The sequence below is a fragment of the Jaculus jaculus genome, chromosome 5 (genome assembly GCF_020740685.1).
Source record: "Jaculus jaculus isolate mJacJac1 chromosome 5, mJacJac1.mat.Y.cur, whole genome shotgun sequence".
Classification (NCBI taxonomy): Eukaryota; Metazoa; Chordata; class Mammalia; order Rodentia; family Dipodidae; genus Jaculus; species Jaculus jaculus.
Window position 1 is genome coordinate 155,825,763 of NC_059106.1, and position 22,314 is coordinate 155,848,076.

At 47.5% G+C, this 22,314-nt stretch overlaps 1 long non-coding RNA gene across 3 annotated transcripts in view; it reads right to left on the bottom strand.

Moving 5' to 3' along the window:
- The window catches only part of LOC123460909, a 106,229-nt gene that overhangs the window by 36,913 nt on the left and 47,002 nt on the right, over positions 1-22,314 (bottom strand). For 2 of the 3 annotated variants that reach the window (XR_006637278.1, XR_006637277.1), the window contains exon 2: positions 20,613-20,719. This is a non-coding gene — a long non-coding RNA (uncharacterized LOC123460909). Of the gene's footprint in view, positions 1-18,428; positions 18,662-20,612; positions 20,720-22,314 lie in introns of those variants that run through there. The other variant, XR_006637276.1, reaches the window with a different exon arrangement.

Genomic DNA, 22,314 nt, shown 5'->3' on the forward strand with positions numbered 1-22,314 from the left:
TAGCTTTCAAAGCTGGAATGTGCCTGATCCTACCTTCCTCCAGAGAGATGAACCCCATTCCCCAGTGTTCACCCCAGAATGCAGGTACCCCTGCCACAGCAGCTGAATTTAGGTAGGATAAAAACGCCATCTGAAGGACCAAATCAACAGTCTGTGTGTTACCCTAAAAGAGCTGACCCCAGGTTCTACCCAAGAGAAAGCAAAGTCTGCTGAGCTGGAAGCAAGCGTTGTCTACTTGCTGGTATCCCAAGGGCCCCACCATATAGGACTTTTGGTTTAGCATTTCCCACAGAGTTTGAATGTTATGAACATGACTCTTCCTTGTTCCCCTTAATCCCCCCAAGTTTCTTTTTTTCTGTTTGTTTTTGTTTTTCATTTCAAGGTAGGGTCTCACTCGAGCTCAGGCTGAGCTGGAATTCACTATGGAGTCTCAGGGTGGCCTTGAACTCATGGCGATCCTCCTACCTCTGCCTCCCAAGTGCTAGGATTAAAGGCATGTGCCACCACGCCCGGCGTCCCCCCAAGTTTCTTAAAGGTCATCATTGAAGTGCCACCAGTGAGGCTGGGGAGACGGTTCAGGGAGTAAGAGTGCTTGCTGCACAAGCATGAGGCTCTGAGTTCACGCCTCAGAACCATGTGAAAAGATGGGTGTGTGAGCGGGAGAGGTGGCTCATCAGTTAAAGCGCATGCCTGCGAAGCCTAAGGACCCCGGTTTGATTCTCCAGGTCCCACGTTAGCCAGATGCACAAGGGCTCTCATGCGTCAATGGCTAGAGGCCCTGGCGTGCCTATTCTCACTCTCCCCGTCCCCCTGTCTCTAATAAATAAATAAATAAAAATAAAATCTTTTTTAAAAAGATGGGTGTGCAAGCTGGGTCGGTGGTGCATGCCTTTAATCCCAGCACTCGGGAGGCAGAGGTAGGAGGATCGCCACAGGTTCTAGTCCACCCTGAGACTACATAGTGAATTCCAGGTCAGTCTGAGCTAGAGTGAAACCTTACCTCAGAGAAAAAAAAAAGAAGAAGAAGATAGGTGTGTAGGCTGGAGAGATGGCATAGCAGTTAAGGCGCTTGCCCACAGGCCTAAGGACACAGGTTCAACTCCCCAAAACCCATGTAAAGCCAGACACACGAGGTGACAGATGTCACAAGGTGGCGCACACATCTGGAGTCTGACTGCAGTGGCTGGAGGCTCTGGCATACCAATTCCCCCTCTCTCCCTCTCTCTCATAGAAAATAAAAATAGGGGCTGGAGAGATGGCCCAGTGGTTAAGGCACTTGCCTGCAAAGCCTAAGGACTCATGTTTGACTCTCCAGGTCCCACATAAGCCAGACGCAGGGACACAAGTGCACAAGGTCGCACATGCACACAAGGGGATGCATATATCTGGAACGCAGTTGCAGTGGCTAGAGACCCTAGCATGCCAATTCTCTCTCTCTCTCTCCCTCTCTCCCCCTCCCTATTCTCACACTGTAAAAAAAGGCACGCCAGGCATGGTGGCACACGAATCTCAGCACTTGAGAGGCAGAGGTAGGAGGATCATAGTGAGTTTGAGGCCACCCTGAGATTACATAGTGAATTCCAGGTCATCCTGAGCTACAGTGAGAACCTACCTCAAAAAGGGGGGGGGCAGTCTTTTGGGCTTGTCTCAAAAAAAAATTCTTAGAAAGCTGGATGTGGCCATGCAGGCCTGTAACCCCAGTGGTGGGGAAGAAGAAGACAAGAGAATTGTTGGGGCTCACTAGTCAGCCAGTCTGACTGAAAACCAGCAGCTCCAAGTTCAGAGAGACACTCTCAAAGAAATGAAGTGGAAGAGAAATAGAGGAAGACACTTGACATTCTCCTCTGGCCTCCACATCTGCACATACATGCATATACGATACGCACACAGAGACTCAGAGATACTGCTGGTATAGAAAAGTAAGAAATGATATTGCAGTCAGGTTCGCATCGCTGGCAGAAATCACCTGACCAAGAGCAGCTTTTGAGGAAAAAGGGTTTATTTTGGCTTACAGGCTCGAGAGGAAGCTCCATCATGGCAGGGGGAACGATGGCATGGGCCGAGGGTGGACATCACCCCCAGGTAAACATCAGGTGGACAATAGCAACAGGAGAGTGTGCCAAACACTGGCAAGGGGACACTGGCTATAACACCCATAAGCCCGCCCCCAACAATACACTGCCTCCAGGAGGCATTAATTCCCAACCTAGCATTCAGAACACCTAAGTTTATGGGGGACATCTGAATAAAACCACCATAGATGACTTAGTGGTTAAGGCGCTTGCCTACAAAGCCTAAGGACCCAGGTTTAATGCCCCTAATGCCCATGTCAAGCCAGATGCAAGGTGGTACATGTATCTGAAGTTCGTTTGCAGAGGCTGTAGGCCCTGGCACACCCAATCTCTCTATCTGCTGCTCTCTCTCATGAATAAATATATTTTTAAAAAGAAAAGTAGGGCTGGAGAGATGGCTTAGCTGTTAAGCACTTGCCTGTGAAGGCTAAGGACTCTGGTTCAAGGCTCAATTCTCCAGGACCCACATTAGCCAGATGCACAAGGGGGCGCACATGTCTGGAGTTCGTTTGCAGTAGCTGGAAGCCCTGTTGCGCCCATTCTCTATCTATCTGCCTCTTTCTCTTTCTTTCTCTCTCTCTCTGTCACTCTTAAATAAACAAAAATGAACCAAAAAATATTTAAAAAGAAAAAGAAAGGTAATGCCAGGCATGGTGGCATACACCTTTAATCCCAGAACTCAGCACTCAAGACACAAAAGTAGGAGGATCACTGTGAGTTCAAGGCCACCCTGGGACTACATAGTGAATTCCAGGTCAGCCTGGGCTAGAGTGAAACCTTATCTTGAAAAAGAAAAAAGAAAAAGAAAAGAAAAGTAAGCCCAGTCAAGATCTGACGTACAACCCTTGAAGTACACAGGCAAAGTCCCAGACCACTCCCTGGAAGAACTTATTTGGTCCAAAGTACCAGACAGGTGGGTGGTTTCTTATTTGTTTTGTTTTGTTGTTTTTTGGTTTTTTTTTTTTTCAACAATCAAACATGAAGCTGAGCTATGGCCCTTTCCAACTCCCAAATTCTGAGAATGATGCACCAGGCTAAGGATCCCAGGTATCGTGGTAAAGGAGCTGGCATGGGCCCAGGCACCCTTCCGGAGCAGACCTCTACTGTTTTTCAGCCAGCGAGGCAGAAGAAAGACTAGCTCTCTGCTCTCCCCGTCCCTGCCCAATCTACTGTGACGCCTCTTCCAGACAGGACTGTGCAGGCTGACGGCTGGTGCATCACCTGTCCTGATGTGCCAGGAATGACAGGTTCCTTCTTGCCTACAAATACACAGTGGGGCAACTGAGGCTGCGGCGAACAACAGCCCACCCTGAGATGCCAAAGGAGGAGGTCTGATGCCTCTTCCCAGAGGCTCAAGAGCCAAGTGGGAAAAGTGGGCATGACCACCGAGGGCCACTGAATCCAACCGTATGGATTCAATGGATACTCCACTGTTACGCTTTCCCAGAGGAGGCGCACAGGGCTTCAGCGCTCAGCCTGTCCGTTTCAGAAGGCACGCTCCCTGTCCAAAATCCCCAGTTTGAAACACGAAAGCTGGCACTGAAGGTCCTCCTCTATGCTGCCCTCTTGACTTACAACTTGAGGAGACTGTTAACAGGAAGACTTTCACAACTGCAAGGCCTCCCGCTCCCCAGCTGGCCCAAACAGCGACGCTAAGGCAAGTTCCCCAGAGGAGTGTCCCTGGGTGGACAGGGGACGGGTGAGCTCCATGGGTGTGAGGGGGAGACGATGCAAGCCGCCAATGTAGGTTTTCTATGTTCCAATGCCAGCTCTTCTCTTTTGTCTCTGGAGGTAAAAGTCGCCTTCTTTGGCCTTCATTTTTTTTTTAATTTTTTATGTATTTATTTGAGAGCGACAGACACAGAGAGAAAGACAGATAGAGGGAGAGAGAGAGAATGGGCACGCCAGGGCTTCCAGCCTCTGCAAACGAACTCCAGACACGTGCGCCCCCTTGTGCATCTGGCTAACGTGGGACCTGGGGAACCGAGCCTCGAACCGGGGTCCTTAGGCTTCACAGGCAAGCGCTTAACCGCTAAGCCATCTCTCCAGCCCTGGCCTTCATTTTTTTGCCAAGTACCGTATTTGTTGATGAGTTTCATCTTGGAAGGTGGAGGTCTTAGAAGAACCTGGCTTGTAAGGTCCTGACTGCTGTAGTCTTCTTGGTACAATGGCTATTCCTTCTTTTACGCGGTGAGGCTAGAATGAGCTTTTTAAAAGAAATTAGCAAGCACCTTCTACAAAAATTTTTGTTAGGGCTGGAGAGATGGCTTGGCAGTTAAAGCACTTGCTGTGAAGCCTAAGGACCCATGTTCGGCTCTCCAGGTCCCACATAAGCCAGATGCAAGGTGACGCAGTGCACAAGGTTACACATGCACACTAGATGGCACACGCATTTGGAGTTTGATTACAGTGGTGTGCCAGTTCACTCTGCCCCACACAAACACTCTCTCACACACACACACATTAAAAAAAAAAAAAGGGCCAGTCTGTTGGGCTTGCCTCAGGAAAAACAAAAAAAAAAAAGGAAGAAAGGCTGGAGAGATGAATCATCGGTTAAGGCACTTGCCCACAAAACCTAAACCTAACAACCCAAATTCAATTTGCCAGTAACCATATAAAGCCAGGTGCACAAAGTAGTTCATGCACCTGGGGTTTGTTTGCAATGGCTGGAGGCCCTGGTATGCCTATTCTTTCTGTCTCTCTTCTCTATTTCTCTCTGGTTGCAAATAAATAAATAAAATATTTTTTAGCAGTTAAGGTACTTGCCTATGAAGCCTAAGGACCCAGGTTCAACTCCCAAGAATCCACATAAGCCAGATAGATGCACACGGTAGCACATGCATATGGAGTTCATTTGCTATAGCCAAAGGTGGTGGCACGGCCGTTCTCTCTCTCTTCTCTCTCTCTCTCTTTTGAGGCAGGTTCTCACTCTAGCCCAGGCGGTCCTGGAATTCACTATGTATTCTCAGGGTGGCCTCGAACTGACAGGTGATCATCCTATTTCTGCCTCTGGTGTGCCGAAATTAAAGTGGGCACCACCATGCCTGGCTACTCAAATAAGTAAAAATAAAATTTAAAAAAATTTTAAAAAAAGAAAGACAGGATCATCATCAAAGAGAAAGTTGGGAGGCAAAAGGGATAAAAAGTACAGAGGCACAGAACCGCACCCTGAGAACAAACCAAGTCCAAGCACAACTCAGCCACTCACTAGTGGATGAGCACCAAATGAAGCCACCTAACGGGTCAGTATGTCTTGTCTGCATATGCAAACCTGGCTCAGTGGTGGCGTGCCTGACTAGCATGAATGGGACCCTGGTTACATCCGCAGCACAGGTAACAACGGAATTTCCCTGTCTGTAAAACGGAAATCATGAACGCACATCCCAGTGTTAACATAAGGTGCAACATTATAACCCTACACAAATGCTTAGCCACAGACCAGGAGTATTATTAGCATGCGTAGTTAGATCCAAGACCAAACGTAAGTGGAGAAAGAGAGAGGGAGGGAAAGAAAAAGAAACAGAAAGAGTGGGGGGAGAAGGAGAAGGAGGGAAAGGGATGGAAGGGAAGAGAAGAAGGGAGGGAAAGAAGGAGGGAGGGAGAAAGGAAGGAAGGAAGGAAAGAAGGGAGAGGGGAGTGGAAGGGGGGAGGGGACAGAGAAGGGAAGGTGGGACAGAGAGAGAGAGGAAAGGACCAACTATATTTTAAAACTGGAATTATTTGCAGTTGGATAACTGAAAGTGTAAAATGAGATCATATATATTCTAAGGACAAGCTAACTGACACCATTCACAAACATGGGGACTTCATGACCAAACATGATTACTTCAACAAAACCCATTCCTGAGTCCTTGGAATTAGGAAAGCACCTACTGGGTGTAGATTGTATAAAGAATAGAGAACAAAGAAAATGGCAATCCATGAACCGTCATCTATGCTGTTAGAGATTCAAACTTCTCAGGCTTCCGGAGCTGGGCAGATCATCAGAGGTCACTGCTGCAGCTCATTTGCAGAGCCAGTGCCCACAGTGGAAAATGACTGATATCTTCTCGGCCCGCAGCTTGCTGCAGACAGAGCTCTGGTTACAGCCCAGGCACTACCCAAGGCCTCCCTCTCAGTTGCCTGCCCTGACCAACCTCTTCCCTTCGCAGCAGGCACCAGCCCACTGGTCAGCGTTTCCTTCCTTTCCTCTAAGATACTCTAAATAATCTCCCTCCTCCCTCTCTGTCCACACCCCAGAGAGAAAGAGAGAGAGACTTCACATGTGGACATCTTTGTTTCTTTTTTCAGACTTTTCAAAAAAAAAAATTATGGTACAATACACATAGCATAAAATTGACAATCTTAAGGCTTTTTCAAATATACAGCTCAAGCCAGTCACGGTAATGCAGCTCTGTCGCTCCAGCACCAGAGGCTGAGGCAGAACAGTTACCACAAAGTCAAGACCAGCCTAGACTGCAGAGCATAACCCTATCTCATACGCAAACAGCCACAACAAAGTTCAATGGGACAAAATATATTTACATTTTTGTGCAAACATCACCATCATCTCAATAAACACTAATTCCCTTGAGTATGACCACTCTAGGCCTCATATAAGTAGAAACACAGCCTTTCTCTTTCTGTGCCTAGCATATTTCACTCAGTATAATGTCTTCAAGGTTTTCCATGTTGCAACGTTGTCAGATCCCTGTCCTCTTTTTAAGGCAGAATAACATGTCATTGCATGCCGGTGCCATGTTTTGTTGATGAACTCATCCATCCGTGGACACTTGGCTTGCTTCCACACTTCAGCAATATTTCAGGAATAATATTGTTTATGGGCATGGTGTGCAATCTCCAAACCTATGCTCTCATTTCTTTGGGGCATATGCCAGAAATTGAATTGGTAGATCAAATTCTGTTTTGAATTTCTACTTATTTATTTATTTTGAGAGAGAAAGAGACAGATAGAGAGAGAACGGGCACGCAGGGTCTCTAGCCACGGCAAACAGAACTCCAGATGCATGTGCCACCTTGTGCATCTGGCTTACGTGGGTCCCGAGGAGTCAGTCCTAGTTCTTTCGGCTTCTCAGGCAAGCACCTTAATAGCTAAGCCATCTCTCTAGCTCTAGATCATATTCTTAATGTATAAGGTAGATGTAAGTTTTAAAAAATAATATGGTTGGCAATGTAGCCTAGTGGTAAAATGCGCAGCAGACATGAAGCCCTGGCTTCAATTGCCGGCAGGACAACATGAATAAGAAAGTGAGAGTGTGTCACACTTCTCCATGACTACAATAAAAAAAGGAAGCTTTCTTTTGTATGCACCTAATTACTGAACACCAACTCGTGGGTTAAGTAGCAGGGAAAAGCAATCATGGCTGAAGGTGCTGGTGTCTGTTCTCCTTGGGGCTCACAGCGATACTCCTTGAGATGTATGTCTGAAGACATCTGGAAAAAATACCTCAGCCTCTGTGACAGAGCCCAGAAAAGGTGAAGAACACCTTTCAAGCCGGGCATGGTGGCCCAGCCCTCGGAAGGCAGAGGTAGGAGGATCGCCATGAGTTCGAGGCCACCCTGACACTATATAGTGAATTCCAGGTCAGCCTGGGCTAGAGTGAGACCCTACCTCGAAAACCCAGAAAAATAAAAAGAATACATGTCATGAGGACTGTCACGAAGCCTGGGTAGCTGAACTGGGGGGTCACTCCAACCAGAATCACCCACTTGCAGAATGGCCATCACAGGTGAGTTTGCTGCCCCCTTGGGTGCTGAAAGCCCAGAATATGTCCCAGAGAGGACAGAAGGGGGCAGCGCCTGCCTGGCACAGAGGAGAAAACCCTGTTCTCCCTGGGCATTGTGAAGCCCCCCCCCCCCCCAGGGCCCACGTAAGGGACACGTGAGCAACAAGTCACCCGCCTGGCACAGGCGCCACCTCCCACCCGCTCCACGGGCACCCAAGTGTTCCAGCGCCCATCACGGCCTCCCCCGCTGCTGTCAACACAAACACCCACACCCAGGCAGGAAGCAAAAAATAACCAGCGCTTCAGAGCACGTTTCAGGTCCCTCCCTAGGCCGCCGCGCCCTTGAGGCACCTGTGGGGACAGAGAGCAGGGAAGGGACAAGCAGTGGGCGGCAGGTCAATCTGGTACTTGGCCCATGCGGTCACAGGCAGAGACGAAGTCAGAGTCCCTAGCCCTGCAGGAAGCCAGCGCTCTGTGTTCCAATCCCTCCGGTTCCCTCCATCAGCGAGTTCCCAGGTGCTGGCAGAAGCCTGCGAAACCTCCGGGGGTGAGTCAGCCTATTGTCGCCTTGACGCCACTCTCCCTGAAATCTGAGGCCCCAATTTTTTTTTTTTTTTTTTGCTTATGTATTCCAAGCACGCAGTACCCAGTCAGGAAGCAGGGAAAAGCAACCCTTCTTCCCCAGGTCCGGCATCCTCCCAAGGTTCAGTCACCAAAGATCTCCCTGAAAGGCAACATCACACCTGTGGCTGTAGGCTGAAGTGTGTCCCTTCCCGCGTACACACAAAGATATACTGAAGTCCTAACCCATGGAACCTGTGAATGTGACCAGTGGCATCCAACATAAAGTAGTCTGAAAAACGGAAATGTTCTTCACAGTTCGTGGAAGCTGGAAGTCTGAGGGCTAGGGACCAAGAGAATTGTCTCCTCCGCCTATGATCCACCTCACTTGGACCAAATCACGTCCTCAATGCCTCAATTTTCCACCTCTGTAAAAAGGGTATCTTATGAAAGCTGTATGAGGTGACAAGCATTTTTAAAGACCACATGCCTGACATACACCCCAAGCTAGGGGGGAAGAAAAGATTTATTTAGTCCTAACCCAGACTCACGCCATCTTTTTGTTTCCATGTTTCTTTTTCTGTGTGTTTATGTGTGGGGTGTGCGTGTGCGTGTGTGTGTGTGTGTGTGGTATGTGAGTAGGTGGTATGTGAATGTGTGATATGTGTGTATGCAAATCATGTGCCCCATGTTCATGTGTGTGGAGACCACAGGAGAATACCATGTGTGCTCTGATCACTCTTCCACCTCATTTTGTTAAGGCAAAGTCTTGCTTTAAACCTGTAGCTTCCATTTTTCAGTCAAACTGGCTGACCAATGATTCTCCTGCCTCCACGCTGCCTTCCAGGTGAGGTTACAGGCTTGTGTAGACACTTAGCTTTTTCCATGGGTGCCTGGGATCAAACTCTGGTCCTTGGACTGGACAGAAGTTTAAGGAGCTTGCCTGCGAAGCCTAAGGATCCAGGCAAGGACCCATGTAAGCCAGATGCACAAGGTGGCGCATGCATCTGGAGTTCGTTTGCAGTGGCTAGAGGCCCTGAAGCACCCATTCTCTCCCTGTCTTTCTTTCTTTCTCTCTCTCTCCCCCTCTCCCTCTCAAACAAATAAAATTTAAATATATATTTAAAAACAAACTCAGAAGCCAGGCGTGGTGGCACATGCCTTTAATCCCAGCACTCAGGAGGCAGAGGTAGGAGGATCGCTGTGAGTTTGAGGCCACCCTGAGACTCCATAGTGAATTCCAGGTCAGCCTGGGCTAGAGCTAGACCCTGCCTTGAAAACAAAGCAAACAAAAATTAAAAAAAAAAAAAAGAAAGAAAAACCTCGTGTCCTCACACCTGCACAGCGGAGTCATCTCCAGCCTCCTCTCCAAATCCTGGGCCAGTGCTCCCTAATCCTGGACTGGTCATCCGCAACTGCGAAATAAGCAAGGTGCCAAAGAGAAATTTAATAACACCAAGGAAATGTTCTTAAATTATTAAAACCAAGCTTCCACCTGGTTGCTAGGGCAAGGGAGAAATATTTTTTAAGGAAATCTATTTTGAGAATCTAACTGAAGAGATAGTTGGAACCAACAGACAGAAACAGACCAGCGAGGCTCCATCCCAGCCAGGCGACATCAAAGGGCAGTAGTTAAGGTCGGTGATGGCCACTGCCCATGGCAACCTGCTGTCCAAACTCTGGAGTATGCAACAAACAAGATGTTTTACAAGACACTGTTATTATATAGGGTATATAAGAGAATTTATTTATTCTGCCACAGTTTGGATTTTTTTTTTTTTTTTTTTTGTCATTTGTGCTGGGTTTTTGTTTTGGCATTCTGTTATTTGTTTTGATATCACTATGTAGCCCAGGCTGGCCTGGAGCTCCAGACCTGCGTACTGTCACCTCCCAAGTGCTGGGATGACAGGTGTGTGCTATCACACCAGGCCAACCTCAGGTCTTTACCACTGTCTGAATAACACAAAATAAGACAACAAGTGTCCAGGGGCCCCACCTTGTAAAGCATGGACAGTTTTTCTCTACGAGACCCTTCCTGGTTTATGTTTCCAAAATGTTTAACTCAAGCTCAATGTTGGAGAAAAGGCACAGAATCTTATTAAGAAAAGATAGTCTCCTCTAAACACAGAGGTGACTAGAATGTTCTAGAATGAGGTACAAAGACTAGACAACAGAAACTATGAGAAAGGGGTTGGGGAGATAATGGTTCATTGAGTAAAGTGCTTGCCATTCAGGCACGAGGACCTGAGTTGGTGATGCAATTATGTGTGTGTGTGTGTGTGTGTGTGTGTGTGAGAGAGAGAGAGAGAGAGAGAGAGAGAGAGAGATGCCAGCACTCATATGGCAGCATGGGAAGCTCCAAAACCTCACTACCCAGTCCTCCTGGCATGGGCAGCAGTGAACAGCAAAGACAGCCGGTCTCAAACAAAGTACAAGGACAGGACAGACACCTCTGACTCTACACGTTCAGCATGACATAAGCCCACCTGCAGTCACACAGGGAGTGTGTACACTCATGCACACACACACGCACACCACGCCTTTAAAAACCTGAGGGCTGGCAGGGTGTGGTGGCGCACGCCTTTAATCCCAGCACTTGGGAGGCAGAGGTAGGAGGATCGCCATAAATTCGAGGCTACTTTGAGACTACATAGTAAATTCCAGGCCAGCCTGAGCTACAGTGAGACCCTACCATGGGAAAAAAAAAAACAAAACTGAGGGCTGGAGAGATGGCTCAGTAGTTAAGTATGCAACCTGTACTTGATGAGGCCCTGAGGGAGACTGACAGTCCCTCAGTTCGAACCTCCAGATCCCATGTTCAATAGCTGGATGTGGCCACCATACCCCACTAACCCCAGTCCCACCGGGGTGCAGAGCCCTGATAGTCTTTAGAACCCTGCAAGCTACAGAGTCAGAAAAGGGAAACTCTGGCTCCAAACAAGCCGGAAGACTAGTGGAGTAGGACGCTTGAAGTTCCGCTCCAAGCCACCGCCGGTAAGCAACCCTCACCATAGGCAAGCATATGGTGAGCCAGAGAGACATATATACATGCATATGCCACATTACACACATATACATACACACATAGACATGCACACATCACATTACACACAAGCACACACACACACACAAAAGAAACAGCAAAACTTTTTTAAAGTAAAAATAAAATTTAAGAAAATAATGTCGGTCATGGTGGTGCATACCTTGAATCCCAGTACTTGGGAGGCAGAGGTAGGAGGATCGCCGTGAGTTCAAGGCTACCCTCAGACTACAGTGAATTCCAGGTAAGCCTGAGCTAAAGTGAGACCCTACCTTGAAGAAAAAAAAAAGAAAGAAAGAAAAGAAAAAATATAGGTCTGGAGAGATGGCTTAGCGTTTAAGGCATTTGCCTGCAAAGCCAAAGGATCCCAATTTAATTCTCCAGAATTCACAGAAGCCAGATGCACAAGGGGGCGCATTCATCTGAAGTTCATGTGCAGTGGCTGGAGGCCCTGGCAAACCAATTCTATTTCTCTCCCTCTCCCCCCTCCCTCTTTCTCTCTCTCAAATAACTAAATAAAATATATTAAAAAAGAAAAGAAAAGAAAACAGACAGGAATAGTGTTGAACACGTACAATCCCAGCCCTTAGGAGGTAAGAGAAGGGGATCAAGAGTTGAAGGCCATCAATGGCTATAGGGGGAGTTCAAGGCTAACCTGGCCTACATGAAATCCTATCTCAAAAATAAATAAATTTTAGGGAAAAATAGAAGTTGGCCCTTTAAAAAAAGAATGCAATTAATATCTACATTTATTTAAGGACCTGCATGTTCAGCAATTATACCCTGCCTAAACAAAGTTTCCCTTCCCTCTCCATCTGTTCCACTTCATGATCTAACAGGTGACTTAGAGAACAGATTCAAGAATTTGCAAGGAGGGGCTGGAGAGATGGCTTAGCGGTTAAGCGCTTGCCTGTGAAGCCTAAGGACCCCGGTGGTTCGAGGCTCGGTTCCCCAGGTCCCACGTTAGCCAGATGCACAAGGGGGCGCACGTGTCTGGAGTTCGTTTGCAGAGGCTGGAAGCCCTGGCGCGCCCATTCTCTCTCTCTCTCTATCTGTCTTTCTCTCTGTGTCTGTCGCTCTCAAATAAATAAATAAATGAATAAAAAATTTAAAAAAAAAAAAAAAGAATTTGCAACGAAAAATTCTGCCCCAAAACATAATGCAAATCCAGGACTTCAGAAAGTCAGAACTCTTTTCCAACTGACCAGGCAACTATGTGACCAAACTGGTTTAACGAGAGAACTTGCAAACTCTAGGTTTCTGCTGCTGGTTCTAAAGGTGAACCACCAACTCCTGGGGCCAAGAATACAGCTGAGGAAAATGTCAGAAGGCAGAGAGAAAGCAACAATTCACACTGTTTGCATTTTGATTCCTCAGTGCTTAAATTCCCCAGGGCTCCTGGAGCCGCCTGCGGGCCTGAGGACTGCTCCCTCTAGGTGTCTCCTGCTTTGGGACACACAAGGTCCTCTGTGTTCCAGAAGGACACGCCCATTACCAGGTGGGGAGCTGGGAAGTGAGAGCACACGGTCACCGTTGCTTGCTTCCAACCCTGCCCACACAGGAATGCAGCCGCTGCCAAACCCACTTCTGAGCTCTGGACACAGAAGTGGAGGGGAGAGGGAGACCTGGTTCAGCCACTCTGCCAAGCGAGGCTGCAGAGTGAGGTAGGCGAATGTAAAAGAGGGTGGAGGAGAGTGCTCAGACCAGCGCAGGGAAGAAGGGGACGGCGGCGGAACCCCTGAAACCTTCGCAGCTACAGGCTCACGGAACATCAGAGCATCTGCCAACACCGTGGGTATGAAACAGAGAATGGGGTGCGCCGTGGGAATGGCCTCTACAAGCTCTAGCCCCGTGCTCTGGCGTGTATGCCTGCACCCAGCTCACCGACTCCCTCCCATTCCCCGGAGGGTCTTTCTTACTAAGCTGCCTCTGTTTCTATCACAAGCCATGTGTGGCTGGTGAGCATCTATGTCCCCATACCCAAGAACCTGGCATCTCAGCAGTGGCCCCAGACTCAGAACTGCCCTTGGAACAGTTTCACCGAAATGTTCACCAACGCTGGACCCTAGACCAAAGCTCCCCGTGAAGCTATGTACCCCACCTTTTTGCATTCCTCACTATCTAACTGCAGAGCAGCTCTCCAAAATCATGGCATCAATATCACACACACCATTTGCCTGGAATGCCCCTGTTCTTTTGCCTAGCTAGGAGGACCCCAGACATCCTCTGAAACAGCTAAGAAAGCCACCTTCCTAACCTCTAGTTTGAATCACCTTTTCTAGTTTCTGGGACCCCAGCGTACATTGGTTCTCAAAGTGGGGTTCCTGGACCAGCAGTATCAATATCAAAAGCCTCATGCCACCCCACCGCCAACACACACCGAGTAGATGGGGCACTGGGAGTGACTGGCAGCCTGTGCTTTAGCAAGCTACCCAGGCTTGACAACCACTGCAGAACCGGGGTTCAGTTCAAATGGTCCCCTGCTCCCCCTATCCTTCCTTCTGCTTCTGTCTTCTCCCTAATATTCCTGCTGAATAAAAGCCCTTCCTCAGGTTCTGCTTAACCAACTTCAGAGGGAAAAGTCCTCTGCAATGTTCCTGCCTGAGAAAAAGAAAGACACACATCTGGATGAGTCAGACCCCAGGGCCTGCTCTTCCCGCCCAGCGTCTCACTGTAACCCCCTTCTCTCTTATCAAACCTCATCTCAGGGTAGGGAGATGGCTCAGTCCGCAAAGCACTCTTCATGTAAGCATGATAGCCTCAGGTCAGATCGCTAGCACCCACAGAAAAGCTGGGTGCAAATGATGCACGTCGGTAATCCCAGAGCTGGGAGGCGTATACAGAATACCCTGGGCTTGCCAGCTACCTGGTCCAGCCAAACCCCTGAGCTCCAAGTTCCATGAGAGAACCTGTGAAAAATGATTGAAAAAGACACTTGATATCAACCTTTGGCCTTCACACCCCCACACCTCCACACACGTGCATGTGTGTGTGCCTCCATGTGTAAGAACATGTATAAAACCTCTTCTCACCCTAAAACTTCCTGAGATACACCGTTGAAATAAAGTTGAGAGTGGGGTACAGTTAGGGTGATTGAACCCCTAGAAGCAAGAAAGTTTGAACTTGCTAGAAATCAGAGATGATCTGACTTCATATCTCTTGCCTAGTTCCTTAGACCTGTTTTGCCACAAACAACCAGGGCCCCTCCTGGGAGGGAGGTTTTTCATAGGATTTAATCATTGTGGTTGGTCAAGTTCAGCCCCCGGTTCCTGAGAAAGCCCCTAACCCTACCTGACCAGCTGTCCCTCTGGTTCACCTGAGCCAAAAGGCTGGAGAGATGGCTTAGCCATTAAGATGTTGGCCTGCAAAGCTAAAGGACCCAGGTTCGTTTTCTCAGGACCCATGTAAGCCAGATGCACAAGGTGGCACACATGTCTGGGGTTCGTTTGCAGTGGCTGCAGGCCCTGGGATGCACATTCTATCTTCCTCTTTCTCCCTCAAATAAAGAAATAAAAATAATAATAATAAAATATTGGGCTGGAGAGATGGCTTAGTGGTTAAGCACTTGCCTGTGAAGCCTAGGGACCCTAGTTCAAGTCTCGATTCCCCAGGACCCACGTTAGCCAGATGCACAAGGGGTACACGCGTCTGGATGCATCTGGAGTTCGTTTGCAGTGGCTGAAGGCCCTGGCACACACATTCATTCTCTCTCTCTCTCTCTCTCTCTCTCTCAAATAGATAGATAGATAGATAAATAAGTAAGTAAGTAAGTAAATAAATAAATAAATAAATAAATAAATAAAATAGACCAAAAAATATATTTTTAAAAATACCTTTGAAGGAGAAAGGTAGGCTCTCAGACCACTTGGGAACTTCTAGCTGTGGGTGAGCTTTGCCCCCAGCTGGGCCTGGGCCAGGCCAGGACAAGCCAAGGGGACAGTGCCCTAGCCCTTACTTACCACATGAGTTCCTTATCCCTTCCAGTTCTCTTTTCTCTCCTTTCTTTTCACGGTTTTTTGAGGCCCTCCACGTGGGATCTCTAGCCATGTGGGTGCCATTCCTTGGCTCTGTATTTCTCTCAATAAATATAATAATTTAGTAATTATCCTTCTCAATCTTTTTTTATTCAATTCTTCAATTAAAATAGAAACATTATCTACAGTTTGGGGTTCAAGGTTTTTCTTGGGCTCCTAATACCCAGTTACAAAGTCCTCTCCAGGGCTATCTTTGAACAAACCTATTTGTATTCATCAACTTTTGTCTCCCAATTACTCAAAAAAGAGGCAATTCTGGTAAGGCCTGCATTAGCCATACTCAGTACTTGAACCCCAGTGACCCTAGGAGCTCTGCTGTGAATGACGTGCTCACAACACCGATCCGCTGAATCTGCTGTGGACCTGAACAGGAGTGTGAAGTCAGCAAGTTCGCAGCCCACCTGCCTCCACTGCCATGTCCCAGCATGCAGCGGGGCAACGCCTGTGAATTATGCAGAATGAGACTGGCATTAGTCCAAATAAAAACAAATGTGCAGTTCCGGGGGCTGAAGTAATTCCAACACACCGAGAATGTGTCAAAAATGACACTGGTTGGTGTCTTAGCTGGGTCCACGGGGACAGTACAGTTAAACCATTCCTGAGGACTCCCAAAGGAAGGAAACTCCCTTCGTGCAATTAACCCAAACATCTGGTGTGATAGCCTCTTGCCTCAGGAGAGCCACTGATCACAAATCCCCACCCTGCAAAACTCAACTCACTATTAGTACACAGACCCGTCACAGAACAGATGGACAAAAGGGCGTAGGAATAAAAGTGGAATGAGCCAAGTGGCATAGCACAGCATTTTTAGAAAGAGAAGGCAGGGCAGGAGGGATGGCTTAGTGGTTAAGAACTTGGCTGTGAAGCCTAAGGACCCCAGTTCAAGGCTCAATTCCCCAGGACCCACGTTAGCCAGATGCACAAGGGGGGGGGGGCGTAAGCATCGAGTTCGTTTGCAATGGCTGGAAGCCCTGGCACGCCCACTCTCCTCTCTCTCTCCCTCTTTCTCTCTCTGTCGCTCTCAAATAAATAAATAAAAATAGGGCTGGAGAGATGGCTTAGTGGTTAGGCGCTTGCCTGTGAAGCCTAAGGACCCCGGTTCGAGGCTGGGTTCCCCAGGTCCCACGTTAGCCAGATGCACAAGGGGGCGCACGCGTCTGGAGTTCGTTTGCAGAGGTTGGAAGCCCTGGCGTGCCCATTCCCTCTCTCTCCCTCTATCTGTCTTTCTCTCTTTGTCTGTCACTCTCAAATAAATAAATAAATAAATAAATAATTTTTAAAAATAAATAAACAAAAAAATTTAAGAAAGAAAAGGTAGGGACTGGTGGGATGGCTTTGAGGTTAAGGCATTTGCCTGCAAAGCCAAGGGATCCCAGTTCTATTCTCCAACATCCACGTAAGCCATACGCATAAGGGGCGCATGCATCTGGAGTTCATTTGCAGTGGCTGGGAGACCCTGGCGTGCCCATTTCTCATTCTTTCTCCTTCCCTCTTTCTCTCAAATAAATAAGTAAGAAATAAAAATAAATAAATAAAAAGAAAGAGAAGGTAAAATATTGGGTACTGTTTCTCACTGCTGTGACCAAATACCTGACAAGAATCAGCGTAAGAGGTCATGTGGACGTAGGATTAGAGAGGAGACAGCTCATCACGGCAGCTGGAGCAGGAAGAGAAAGCTGGTCACATCACATCCGCAGTCAGGAAGCAGAGAGTAAGCATGCCAGTGCTCAACTTGTGTTCCCCTTTGTAATCAACCTGGGACCACAGCCTATGGCACGGTGTCACCCACCCTTAGGATGGGTCTTCCCACTGCCCTTAATGTAATCTAGAAACTTCCACATGCCCAAAGATTTATCTCCTAGAGGACTTCAGATGAACCATGCCAACAACTAAAATTACCAGGCTTCTCTTTTGGCCAGGCCTTCTGCCAGGGTCCCACAGAACCACAGTGCAGCAGTGAAATGACTGTAAATCCAATGCCAGACTCCACCCCAAGAGCTCCGGGGTCTGAGTGAAGACCTGTAAAACCAGCCATCATAGACAAAGGTTAAGAGCAGACACTCAATACTGCCTCAGTTTCTGCAGCTTCTACGTTCATGGATTCAGTGAGTATGGCTCTAAAACAGGTGGAAGCCAGGGTGGTTGTGAGCACTTATTTATTTGAGAGAAAGAGGGAGGGAGAAAGAATGAGAAATGGGCACGCCAGGGTCTACACGCCTTTAACCCCGGCACTAGGAAGGCAGAGATAGGAGCACCACTGCGACTTCACAGCCACCCTAAGACTCCCTAGTGAATTCTAGGTCAGCCTGAGCTACTGTAAGACCCTACCTCAAAAAACCAAAAATAATAATAGTGTGGAACTGGGCATGATAGTGCATACCTCTAATCCCAGCACTCAGAAGGCTGAAGTGGAAGGAGCACCAGGAGTTCAAGGACAGCCTGAGACTACAGAGTGAATGTTAGGTCACCCTGGGCTACAGCAAGACCCTACTTTGAAAAACAAAAAATAAATGTGGGGCTAGAGAGATGGCTTAGCGGTTATGCGCTTGCCTGTGAAGCCTAAGGACTCCGGTTCGAGGCTCAATTCCCCAGGACCCACGTTAGCCAGATGCACAAGGGGGCGCACATGTCTGGAGTTCATTTGAAGTGGCTGGAAGCCCTGGCGTGCCCATTCTTTCTCTTTCTCTCTGTCTGTCACTCTCAAATAAATAAATAAAAATAAACAAAAACAAAAGAAAAAGAGTACACTTAAAAAAAGTGGAAGAAACTGCATCACACACAAACCTTTCTTTTAAACGTATTTTTTAATATATTTTATTTTTATTTATTTATTTGACAGAGACAGAGAGAGAGAGAATGGGAGTGCCAGGGCCTCTAGCTGCTGCAAACAAACTCCAGACACATGTGCCACTGGCTTATGTGGGTCCCGGAGAATGGAACCTGGGTCCTTTGTCTTTGCAAGCAAATGCCTTAACCGCTAAGCCACCCCTCCAGCCCCAGACCTTTTTTGTCATCATTCCTCAAACTATACTATTGACATAGCAACTCTTCATGTGGCATTGATAGTGAATTACATATCAGAAGAAATCCAAATCCAGACATGGTACAATTCACAGGAGGACATCCATAGGCTACATGCAACCCCTATGCCATTTTCCATAAGGAACTTGAACATCTGTGATTCTGGCATTGGTGGTGGCGAGGCGTCCCGGAACCAGTCCCCTGTGGCTGAGAAGGAATGATCATGCTATTACTAACCACTGTGAAAAGCCAAAATAAATCCCCTCAAAATGTCCCTAGGACCTGAAGAAGGAGCCAGACAGAGGCTTCACAGAGACACAAGAAGAGAAAGACACACAGAAGATGAGGAAGTAAGGTGACCAGAGAGGCAGGGGTGGAACAGTGTGGCCACAGCGAAGGAAAGCTGAGGTGGGCAGGAGAATGCACTGCCCAAGGCATGCCACCTTGGCATAAGGACTGAATTAAGAGATAGCTAAACAGCAAACGTTACATATGCGTGCGCACGCGCGCACACACACACACACACACACACACACACACACAGATCCTTCCCAAAAGAAATGAAACTGCCCCAAGGTATGTGCCCCTCCTTAACAGGACAAAGGAAATACACACAGCAGAGAGAGAGGAAGCTGAGGCTAGGAAAACTCCCTACAAACAAACCTTGGTAAATGAACCCTTATATTCATGGTCAAGGTACCACTTTCAACTGCCCTGGCCCAATCCCCTTTGTCTTGTCTTGTTTTTTAGTTTACTATACCTGAATATGTGCGATATATCAACATTTAAGTTGATATGTGACAGGCCCATAAGATAAAATGGGGGGGTTGGGAAGATGGCTCAGTGGGTAAGGGACTTCCTGTGCAAGCCTGACAACCCAAGTCGGGAACTCCAGAGCCCACATAAAAACCGGACATGCACCACAAACATCTTTGATCCGAGCATCTGTAATCCCAGGGTACCCACAGAAAAAAGGAAGACAGAGACAGGAGAATCCCAAAGCTTGCCAGCTACCTACCTGGCAGCTGAAAACAAGAAAATAGAGCCTGCCTCAAAACAAGGTGGAAGGTGAAAACTGAATTCAAGATGGTCCTCCTCTGACGCCACACGTGGGCCATGCATGTGTATGCCCTCATCCACACACAGAGATTAAAAATGTAAAAATAGGGCTGGAGAGATGGCTTAGCGGTTAAGCGCTTGCCTGTGAAGCCTAAGGACCCCGGTTCGAGGCTCGGTTCCGCAGGTCCCACGTTAGCCAGATGCACAAGGGGGCGCACGCGTCTGGAGTTCGTTTGCAGAGGCTGGAAGCCCTGGCACGCCCATTCTCTCTCCCTCCCTCTACCTGTCTTTCTCTCTGTGTCTGTCGCTCTCAAATAAATAAATAAATAATAATAAAAAAAATTTTTAAAAATGTAAAAATATTGGGGCTGGAGAGATGGCTCAGTGGTTAAGACACTTGCCTGTGAAGCTTAAGGACCCAGGTTCAATTCTCCAGTACCCACGGAAGCCAGATGCACAAGGTGGCGCATGTGTCTGGAGTTCATTTGCATTGGCTAAAGGCCCTGAAACGCCCATTTTCTCTCTCTCTCTCTCTCTCTCTCTCTCTCTCTCTCTCTCTCTCTCTCTCATACACACACACACACACACACACGCGCGCACTCTGTGTCTGCCTCTTTCTCTCTCTCTCTCTCATAAATAGTAAATAAATAAAATATTAAAAAATTTTTAAAGATTATAATGGTGCTGAAAAATTCCTATCACATAATGTTTTCCTTTTCTTTAGATTTTTTTTTATTAGAGATAGAGAGAGTGAGAATGGGCACGCAAGGCCTCTCTAGCCACTGCAAACGAACTCTAGATGCATGCGCCACCATGTGCATCTGGCTTACGTGGGACCTGGAGAATCGAACCTGTGTCCTTAGGATTTGCAGGCATGTGCCTTAACCGCTAAGCCATCTCTCCAGCCCTCACCTATGTTTTCACTGTAGCTTTCCTAAGTTTACAGAGCTCAGACACACAAATACCATGGTGTTATCATTGCCTACAGCATTCAGTACGTACTTACAGGTTTGTAGCCCAGAAACACGAGCCTAGGCGTGGCAAGCTGTGCCACCTGGGTCTACACCAGTGACTATGATGCTTGCATGCATGAACTCACCTCACAACACACTTCTCAGAATGAATCCCCTTCCAGTTGGGAGTGTAGCTCAGCGGTAGAGTACGTATGTGCCTAGCATGCTCAAGGTCTTGGTTTGATCCCCAGAACTGCAAATAACAACAAAAAAAAAAGAATACATCTGTTCATGAAGTCGTACATGACTATCTAAACTATCAGTCCCCACTGCTTCTTTAAGTCTTCATTGTTTTTCATAAGGGCTCTCATATTCACGTAAAATTTAGCAAATAAGATTGTTCTCCTCGCCTCTTGTCAACCTGTCTTTTGGCAATCAACTTTATAGGGCATCAGAAGAAATCCTAAGAGAGATAGGGGGAACAGGATTTTTGACTCTTACACCAGGCATCTGCTAAGCTGAAGAATGAATTCCTGCCTAGAGCCTGGGGGAAGTACACATTCTTGCCAACACCTTGATTTGGACATCTGGCCTCAGAACTGGGAAAGAAGGTTAGTACTGTTTTTGACCACCAAATTTGTGGTCTAGGAAACTAATACCGTCATTAATCACTCCCCTTACTTTTCTCAATAGCGACATACACGAGCCAGTATTATGGCCATGGTGGGGACAAGGAATGCCAGACCTGGGAGAGGGGGAGGGACAGGCTCACAGCCACAGGCACAGGGCACAGCCAGGTGTGACCACAGCCACCTAATCTTCTCAAATTGCCTGACTGGCTTCAATGAACTGGCATGTGGGCTGCTTGGCCTTCAGGGATAACCTGGGAAACAATCACCCTAGTAGCACCATTTCAATGGAAAATGGACTCCAAGCCCAGTTAAAAAAAAAAAGTAATTTCAGAATACCACCAATGGTAGAAGTGAGGGTGAGATCAATCAAACAATGCTGTTTTCCCAGGTAGAGTTCAAAGCCACATAACAGAACTATTCATTTGAGGGTTCCAAGTTACACTGTCTTCTGTCACAGATAGTCTCTCCCCACCTTCTCTTAGACATCACTATGGTAATGGATTTTTTTTGTTTATTATTATTTATTTATTTGAGAGTAACAGACAGAGAGAGGGAGAGGGAGAGGGAGAGAGAGAGAATGGGTGTGGCACGCCAGGGCCTCCAGCCACTACAAACGAACCCCAGATGCATGTGCCACCTTGTGCATCTGGCTTATATGGGACCTGGGGAAATCAAGCCTCAAATTGGGATCCTTAGGCTTCGCTGGCAAGCACTTAACTGCTAAGCCATCTCTCCAGGCCAGTAATGGATTTTTTTTTTTAACATTTTACTGATTTATTTGCAAGGAAAGAAAGCACAAATACGTTGTACCCCTGCCTCCCACCACTGCAAACGGACTCCAGACGCGTGCACCACCTTGTGCATCTGGCTTACATGGGTCCTGGGGAATCAAGCCTTGAGCCATTGTCTTTAGGCTTCATAGGCAAGTGCTTAACCACTAAGCCATCTCTCCAGGCCGGTAATGGATTTTTTTAAACATTTTCCTGATTTATTTGCAAGGAAAGCAAGCACAAATAGGTGTGGCCCTGCCTCCCACCACTGCAAATGAAACTCTATTTTGTGCATCTGACTTTACATGGCCTGCAGACTTTTAACCACTGAGCTATCTCCCCAGTCCATACTATAACAGTGTAAATGTAAACTGCCCTGGGTTAATGTGTTGGGTTGTCATTTGGGGGCACTGTTTGGGGAAGGTGTGGAATCCTTGGGGTAGGGC